Source organism: Gymnodraco acuticeps, unplaced genomic scaffold, assembly GCF_902827175.1.
Source record: "Gymnodraco acuticeps unplaced genomic scaffold, fGymAcu1.1, whole genome shotgun sequence".
In the NCBI taxonomy this organism is placed as follows: Eukaryota; Metazoa; Chordata; class Actinopteri; order Perciformes; family Bathydraconidae; genus Gymnodraco; species Gymnodraco acuticeps.
Window position 1 is genome coordinate 111,006 of NW_022990560.1, and position 8,491 is coordinate 119,496.

General features: G+C 43.1%; 1 long non-coding RNA gene across 1 annotated transcript; it reads left to right on the top strand.

Moving 5' to 3' along the window:
- Positions 1 to 2,663: 2,663 nt before the first annotated feature.
- LOC117553659 lies at positions 2,664 to 4,603 on the top strand. The gene is made up of 3 exons (XR_004570176.1): positions 2,664 to 2,998; positions 3,260 to 4,235; positions 4,574 to 4,603. It is a non-coding gene; the product is annotated as an uncharacterized LOC117553659 (long non-coding RNA).
- The last annotated feature ends 3,888 nt before the right edge of the window (positions 4,604 to 8,491 follow it).

Consider the following 8,491-nt stretch of genomic DNA (forward strand, 5'->3'; position numbering starts at 1 on the left):
TTAGTAGCAGTCTCTAATAGAGCTCTACTACCACCCAGTGCTAAAGAGTGGGCCTGCAGCAGGCTGACGCCAGGTGATTCAGCACAAAATGGATCAGTTTGGCTCAAAGACACAGGTTTAACAAAACTATTATCTGCCACATTACAGCTCAACAGGATTTCTTCATACCCTATTTGAATATGTTTTACCCAATTTCCCCCATCGTATTCTGATTCTGAAAATGATCCCACGCACATGTGTGGCTGTTTGCTTGATGGAAGCAAAGCTGATGAGTTTTCAGAGTGTTACAAGAACATGTCTGCAAGCAATCAGAGTGAGGATATGGAGTTTGTAAGGATGTCATTGATTAGCAGGCTGCAACACAGGCGAAGGCTCCAGTTATTGGAAACCACCACTGAGATGCCTACACTGGCAAGCATAAAAAAATACTTTACTTTTTGTTTCTGCATTCACCAAATGTTTAACCACTTAGCTCCTTTGTTCTTGTTTCTTCAGACAGAAATTCATCATTGGGGAAGCACTTATCTTTACTACAGAGTAATGTGTGAAGTAGTGATGGCAGTTTGACACTGAAGCTTCGAACGGAGCTTCAACCCTGGACTTCCTATTCCATAGAAGCAGTGCTTCGAAGCTTGCTTCAAATCACGTGACATATGACGTCCGAAGCAGCAACTGCTTCAAATCACGTGACATGTGACGTCCGAAGCAGCAACTGCTTCATTTCCTGAATGAATCACTGACTTGACTGGTTCACGGTCCATTCACGCGATTTAATGCACTGCCTCGTCTAGATTCTGACAGGTGACAGGTTGAAACAGTTTCAAACTTGAGTGCTTCAACACTTTATGACCGCTCTAAACAATGCACAATATGTGGGTTGTTGTCGTAGTTTGCGTTGTTGCTGTTGAGTTGTTGTTGTTGTTATTGCATTTGATATCATTATAGAGCAAGCCAGGAAGAAAGATAGGTCGTTCTGGCTCGGGAAACACTTCGAAATGTGGAGAAGTTGTGAACAAAAAGACAATTATCAGTAATATAAAAACAGTTAAATATTTCAAGGAATAGATAGCCCAGTGGGTACAGCTGGCGGCCCAAATGCGGCGATGTCCTCCGCGCAGCTGGTTCAAATCCCGAAATGGACGTATTTTAATCATTGCTTTTCAACTTTAATAACTGATAAAAGGCCCTCTCCGCCCAAAAACATGTCTAGCACTCTCTAGTCTCTTCTCAATAACCCAATACACACCATTATCAATCTTTAAGGCGAGACACGGCAGGCAAAAACATCGTTTTTCAAGTACTGGTCAATTTTGAGATTTTGTGCTATTTTGATTCCATAACATGTTTTCTTTCAGGCTTTTGAAAGGAAAACGTACAAAATACACATTTAAGTGTTTATTTTACTATAGTTTGTCTATTTGCGTCTGTAGATTTCTCCTAAATTCACCAAAAGTTAGCATTCTAACGTAACATAAAGTACCGCGACCGCTGTGTGCACCATGTCAACAGAGGTATCGCTGGAAAGCTCCGTCTCTCCTGCACAATCTCATCGGATCCAAATATGGTGATTTCCTTTGTATCAGCAACCAATCGTGAAAGCACAAAGGGGTCTTAAACCAAGAAACGAAATCTCATTGGCTGGTGTCAATTTCTGACAACGTGATTCGTTCAGATGCGTCACGTGGTGTGCTAAAACACTTCCTGGTTAGCTTTCAGCTAGAAATTGAAATCTCAAAATGCCAAAAGAACGGCGAAAAAAACGTTCACAGAGAAGACGACAACAATTGTCACTTTTACGAAGCAAGGTTATAAAAAAAAAAATGACCCTGAACATGAAATACCTTCACGGAGTGCGTTGATGCGCAAGCTGTCATCCAGAGAACAGGAGGGTTTAGCTAGCGCCTCACTGCAATCTTTAAAGGTCGTTTTCTCAAAATGAGTTTTTTCTCCTACTCTGAGTTCGAAATTTCAACTTCAGTAGCACGTAGATACACCAAACCTTCCAGTTATATTCCTATCAATATTATGAAGGCTTTTACAGAAGGGTTTGTTCATATATAATTCATAGCCTGAATTATACAACATTGTATACCTAAAAACATGGCGAAAATTGATATTTTAGGGCTGTTGACAGTATTTTCTGATTTATGGAATGATAAAAAGAGATATCCAATATCCCTTCTGTAAAAGCCTTAGATACTAATATGACTACAAAATGAAACAATCATTTTGAATCTGGCTATATCCAAAGTTCAGATTTCGATTCCTGAAATGTGTTAAAATATGTGCCAATTTAATGAGATAATGGGTAATTTGCATATTTAAACATGCTATTTCAGAAAACTTGTAATACAAAAGACAATTGCCTTATTGTAAGTAATTAACTGGAGACATTTCTAGCTGATACCTTTAAGTTAAAAAAATTACCCTATTCACCTGGGGTGTCTCGCCTTAATTGCAAATAGAACATGATATTCAGTCTTAGTGTGTGTGTGCATCGAATATTTTTCAAGGCAAAGATACGTTAAATCCACTGCAGCCTTGCACTTCGCCAGGAGAGGTCGCTGTAACTGAAGCTTCGAGAAATGAACCTATTTCCGACACAATGGACCTATCGCTAAACCACGCCCCAAATAGAATTTGTCCAATCATATCACAGCGAAAATCCCTCCTGGCAGAAAACTCGGACATCACCAGAAAAGCCGTTTGTGGGGCGCATCAAACCAAAACCAGACGTCTGTGATCGAAACCACTGTGAAGAGTTCAGTTTCTATGTTTATTATCTAGCTAATATCTGATGGTGAAACGCTGTGCGTGGGGTACCTGTAATTCGGACACCAGGTACCCTGAAAGACTGGATGGAGGAGTATATTTCGTACCTTTTCCGAAGCCCAAAACAAAACTCGACAAATGAAAGCGGTGGATTATGCTGTGTCGTCGACCACATACACAACTGAATGTGAAGACAATTACCAAGGACACTTATGTTTGCTCAAAGGTAAGGTCAATTCATAAAGACATCATATTTGACGGCATGTATTAGAAACGTAGACCAAACTATTAGTTTGCTAACGATTGACTTTGACTGCCAACTAGCTAGCGTATATCCAGCCCAGCTAGCTAACGTTAGCTGCCAACTTGTTAGCCAGCTAACTAGCTACAGTGTTATCAACATCAACGTTTGCTATCTGACTTTTCGTCCTCGCTAGTTAGCTGGTGTTTTTAGCTAACTTTTACTAACTGTCTTTTCACCTCAAAGCACTTCAGAGATGGGAAGCCAACTCTGGAATATCCAGATCCCATCCGGGCTCTCGTGTGTACTGCTCCGAAAAGACACAGACCCTCACCCAAAAAAAGGTAACGTTACAGTCAGCCAGGTGCATAACAGTGAAAATGATGACCAACAAGGACAGTTATAGATTTAATGTAGTGACCACCACTGCTAACATTCAACATCATATTATAATTTCAATGGTTACACAACAGTCACCACTACACACGACAGGCAACAAGATTATATATTTGATATAAAGAAATACATGGCTACCTTTTTACTCTTGCTTTTAACTGTTAACTTTCATCTGCTGTTGCTTTTATTAGCTCTTTCTTCTATTTTAATGTTATTTTTAACTTGAACTCCCCCCGCGGCCATTGTCAACAGTCATTCACGGTCGGCTTTGTTTGTCCGAGTTTTCAAAGGGGGCGTGGCTTAGCGATAGGTCTATTGTCCAAGTGGTTCGACGCTTCATTCAAAGCTTCATTTTGCCATCACTAGTGTGAAGCATTAATTCTATGTATAGTGTGACGACCCCTCCACACCGCGTGGGGTGCCGTCTGGTTGTGTGTGTGTTTTGTGTGTGATTGCAGGTTCCAGCTGCAGCTGTCTGATGAGGCGCACCTGCCGGATGAGCTACACCTGAATCAAACAGAATATAGGAGGAGCCCAGCAGGTTACGTGGCCCTCACTCCTCTGGGCACTCTCTCTCTACGCCAGCTTCGAGGACCTGTTGCTGGTGTTCATTTAGTTGACGTGTTACAAATAAACGTATATTCGTACCTCTCGTCTCGCCTCCCTGCTTTTTGTTGCAGCCCAGGAGCCGGGTTGTAACAGATGGGGGCTCGTTGCTTTGGACCTGGGAAGCGTGTGCAACTGGATGTCCGTTGTGGGGACGGATTTCGCGCAGCTGCTGTTGTCGCTGGGTGCGGCTGGTTGTTTTGGGAGTAGCGTTGCGGGGGTGAGTGTTTCGCAGTTCTAGTATACGGAGAGTATATGGCAGCAAGTAGGCCTACGAGCACAGATCATTAGTTACCGTGGTATCTGTCCCGGTTAGGTCTAGTACGGTCTTCCTTGAAGGTCGTAGGGGGGGTTGTTAGTGCGGTGTGAAAGTGGTTAGAGCTATTAGCTCGGGAGCACGCCGAGGCTTCAGGTGGAGCTGCCGGTTTGCTGGTCGCTTCGCCAAGCTTACGGTAGTAAGTGCATCAGTACCCGCCATAACTAGCACCTGAAGACCAGAGCCGTATAATAGAAGAGTTATGACATCTCCGTTCACTCCAATGGACCACTTTTTTACAGCAATGGCGGATCGTGGAGCCTCTCATTCGTTTCCCGGAAGTTAGCGCCAAGGCTAGCAGAGCGGTAGAGTTGCAGCATAATAACCGTTCGTGACGGACTTTTAAAGGTAAGAAGAAGTTTAAAGATCTATATTGCGGATATTATCAGTACATCTGATTCAAATTAACATGTGTATTAAAGGATGTCAGTGGATTATCCCTAAATAACGTTTACAGATAACAGATCAAGCTAGGATACCGAAGCAAGTTAGCAACACACGTTGAACAGCCTTTTAATTGTAAATTCCGTTCTCTTAATGTAATTTCGTCCAACGTTGTTGAATTAGAGAAGAGGGGCTTCTAAACGGGATTGTATGCGGGGGTGGAGGGAGTTAAATATTAGATAAATATAACTTTGGTGCGTGTAAGAGTGAGTGTTTTTAGCAGAGCCATATTGTGTCCTTGTGATTATGTTGATTATTACCTGCCTGTATAATGTTGCAGCTCAGCTGATTTTGGATTGATGGCAAAGGGAGAGGGACTTAAGTGAGTGTGAAAACACAAGGTAAGTTTAATACTACTGTTTTATATAAGTAAGCATACTAAACATGTATTCTATCACTGTATTATATAAGTAATCTTGTTAGTAACCTACTGTATGGCAGGTGGAGGGGCAGTGATGTTACAGGTGGAGGAGCAAGACTGCAAACTCACAAGACAGAGAAATCAAAGTTTGTTCTCCAGAGAAGAGGTTGATTTCACTTCAATTTTTTATTTCATATTTTCTAAAGATGTGGAAATGGCAACAAAAAAACACGTGAGAGCTGTAACCAAGACAACTGTAACAACAGGAGTAGAGAGCCACCAAGGTTTTTCAAGTCCCTCTCTTACTCCATTTTGCCAACCCAAACTTCCAGGTACATGACAGGACACCTTGCTTGTTTTTGTTGTTTGCTCTCCTCTGGCTGGGTGCTGGCAGGTGGAGGGCAGTGATGTTGGCAGGTGGAGGGGCATTGATGTTACGGGTGGAGGGGCAGTGATGTTACGGGTGGAGGGGCAGTGATGTTAGCTGGGTGCTGAGCAATGTTTAGTCCAAATATTTCCATTGTAACGGCTAATGGAAATGATTGCAGCTGTGGATCTGTTTGGGGGTTGCTGGATGTGGTAGCTTGGCTGCTGTTGTTCCTTTTCACCTTTTTGGATTGGCTCTTGCTTCCAAAATGGCCATCTTTTAATTTTATTTATTTTCTGTCATTTCTGATTTGTTTTGCCTCAATTCTCAGCCTCAGCCGTATAAATCTTTTTACGAGTTTTTGTTGTACTCCACAGCATGACGGAAGCCTGCTGGAGAGGGCCTGAGCTTCTTTCTCCAAGACACCCACTGCGTTGGGGAGCTGCATGAGGGAGGAACCAGTCTTGGTCCTAAATAGTTCCTCAATTTGGTGAATGAAGTCAAAGGCTTCTTGGGAGGGACGACAAAGAGCACCTGCCTTGAAGTCTTTCAAGTCCACTAACAAGCTGTTAGTCACCAGAAGGACTCTCATCATGGTGCTCTGTTGCAATTTTGCATTTTTCACAGATGCTGGCAAACTTGATGATTTTGTGGACGATGTAGCCTGCAAGATGGAAGAGAATACATTTCTCAGTTTTTGTGAGGTCAGGTGCTGCTGCTCTGTTCACCACCATCAGCTGTTCCACTCTGACTGATGGAGTGATTTTTGGCTCCCCTGTGTCCAGGAAGTCTGCCAAAAAGCTACTGTGGTCTTCCTGGTAGCTCCCAGAGCTGATGGTGGTGAGGAACTGCCCCACAGATATGATTCTCAGTGCATGATGGAATTCCACTGGAGTTGGGACAGGATTTTTAGACCTCACACAGCTGAATGTATTTTCAAGGCAGTCTTGTGTGAACTTTGACGTTAACACAAACCTGTGTCCTTGTGTAAGCATCTCCTCTTGTATGGCCAAAATTGATGTTGTTGCCATTATCACCCCTGTTTGAACAGGCTTCCAACCTCCCTTGTGACCTATCTTTATCTCACGAAACAGATGGACGATGTTCTGGAGGAAGGTGATGGCCTTTTGGTACTCCTCCATCTTGAGCCTGCTCAGGGCTGTAATTGGATGGCGAGATGACATCAGATCAAACCAACGATCAACCTGCTCCAGGAACCACGCTGTCGTCAGGTATGACAGAGGGCGGTTTTCTTGCTGCACCATGTATTTCAGCCCAGCACTTGTAGCCTTGCTGAACACATTTAGAGCAAGACCAACCTTCATCATATCAAAGTGACTTGGCTCGATGGCTGCAGCTGAAAGATGGGGAGCTATTTTTAAGGCCATCCCTTCCTGAAAGGTCAATAAGTCCTTAATGGGGACCACAGAAACCTCGTTAGAGGGGAGGTGCTCTCTGTTAACAACATCCTCAGGAATTATGAAGACCTGCCCACGGACAAGGGCACTTTTTAAAAAATTTACCAGATGTGGGACATCGGGCATGAAATAGAGCTGCCTGTCTGGTTTTGCTGGATGTGGCACCGATGTTTTATTTTGGTCCACCCCAAAGGATTTCCACATGGCTCGGTTAGGGCTACCCATGTCGGTGGTGACATCAAGCACATGTAGCCCTATGGATGCTGCCCTCTGTATTATCTCAATAATGATTGGCCTGTACTCTGCTCCATTGGTAGAATTGCCAGTGTAATGATATGCCACTACTTGCTTCCACCGTGTTGTGTTTCCAGCCAACATAAACACACAAGCATGTGTTGCCACCCCTGTGTGACCTGGTAAAGTCACATCACCGTACAGTTTGCCTGTAATCATGTCTAACTCCACACTTGATGTGATTGCCATTTCATCCAAGGTCAACACACACTCCCTTTCAAGGTCTGTCAATTTATCTGCCTTCAATTTTAGGAAATCAAAGACCTCTGTCAACACACCAGGCTCAACCTTAACACATTGCATCCTTCTTTGCAGTGTCCTTATTCCTGGAAGGGGAATCTTCAATTCCTGCAGAGTTTTGTAACCCGTTGGTCCGCTCGCAAAGCGAATTTTTAAAGCCTTCTTAATTGTCTCATTGCTCCATTTCATCCCCTTTGTGGTGAGTCTGCCTAATGCCTTCAGTTGGTCTTTTGAAAACGTTTTCTTATATTTCTTGTCCCTAATTTTCATTGTTTTCTTGAGAGCTGCATTTTCCTTCCTGATTTTTCTTAGTGCAGCCTTTGCTTTTTTGGTGATTCCTTCTTGGCTCTTTAATTGTTGTAATAGATCTGTTTGAATGACTGCTGGTTCCCTCGTATGCTGACTGGCTGCTGGTTCCCTCGTATGCTGACTGGCTGCTGGCTGAGTGGGTGGTGTCCGCCCTCCCTGTCTCTCCTCACTAGCCATGTCCTCTCTTTCTTCACCCTCACTTTCCTTTCTCTCAGTCTCCTCATCCCTTCTTCCCTCAATCTTTGAGACTAATGTAAGTAGAAGACATGGCACTGTAAATGTTCGAACATTTAAAATATTATACCACTTAAAAATAAGAAATATTACTTTTGTTACTAAGAGTTCATACTTATTATACCTGTGTCACCTTTCACACTATAGCTGTGATCATGAGCTATGGGCTTTGTAGATACAGGTCCCGGGGTGAATCGTGGTGCAGGGGCCCTTCTCTTTTTGACCACAGGGCGATGCACGAAGATGATGGGTATAGCCTCTGCTCTCAGCCTAGTCTTGCCCTTTTTTGTCTTGACAAACTGGTCTGCATCAAAATGTGCCTGCGGAGTGACTTGAGGTTACTTCACACACAGAACTACTGTGTCTGAATCTTGTCTGCCCACATACATATTCCATAGTGGTTGAATACACAGTATTAGGAAACACTTTATACTTACTGGACATGTTATACTCATTACATACTGTATATAAAATATGACCAAGAATGTGAGAC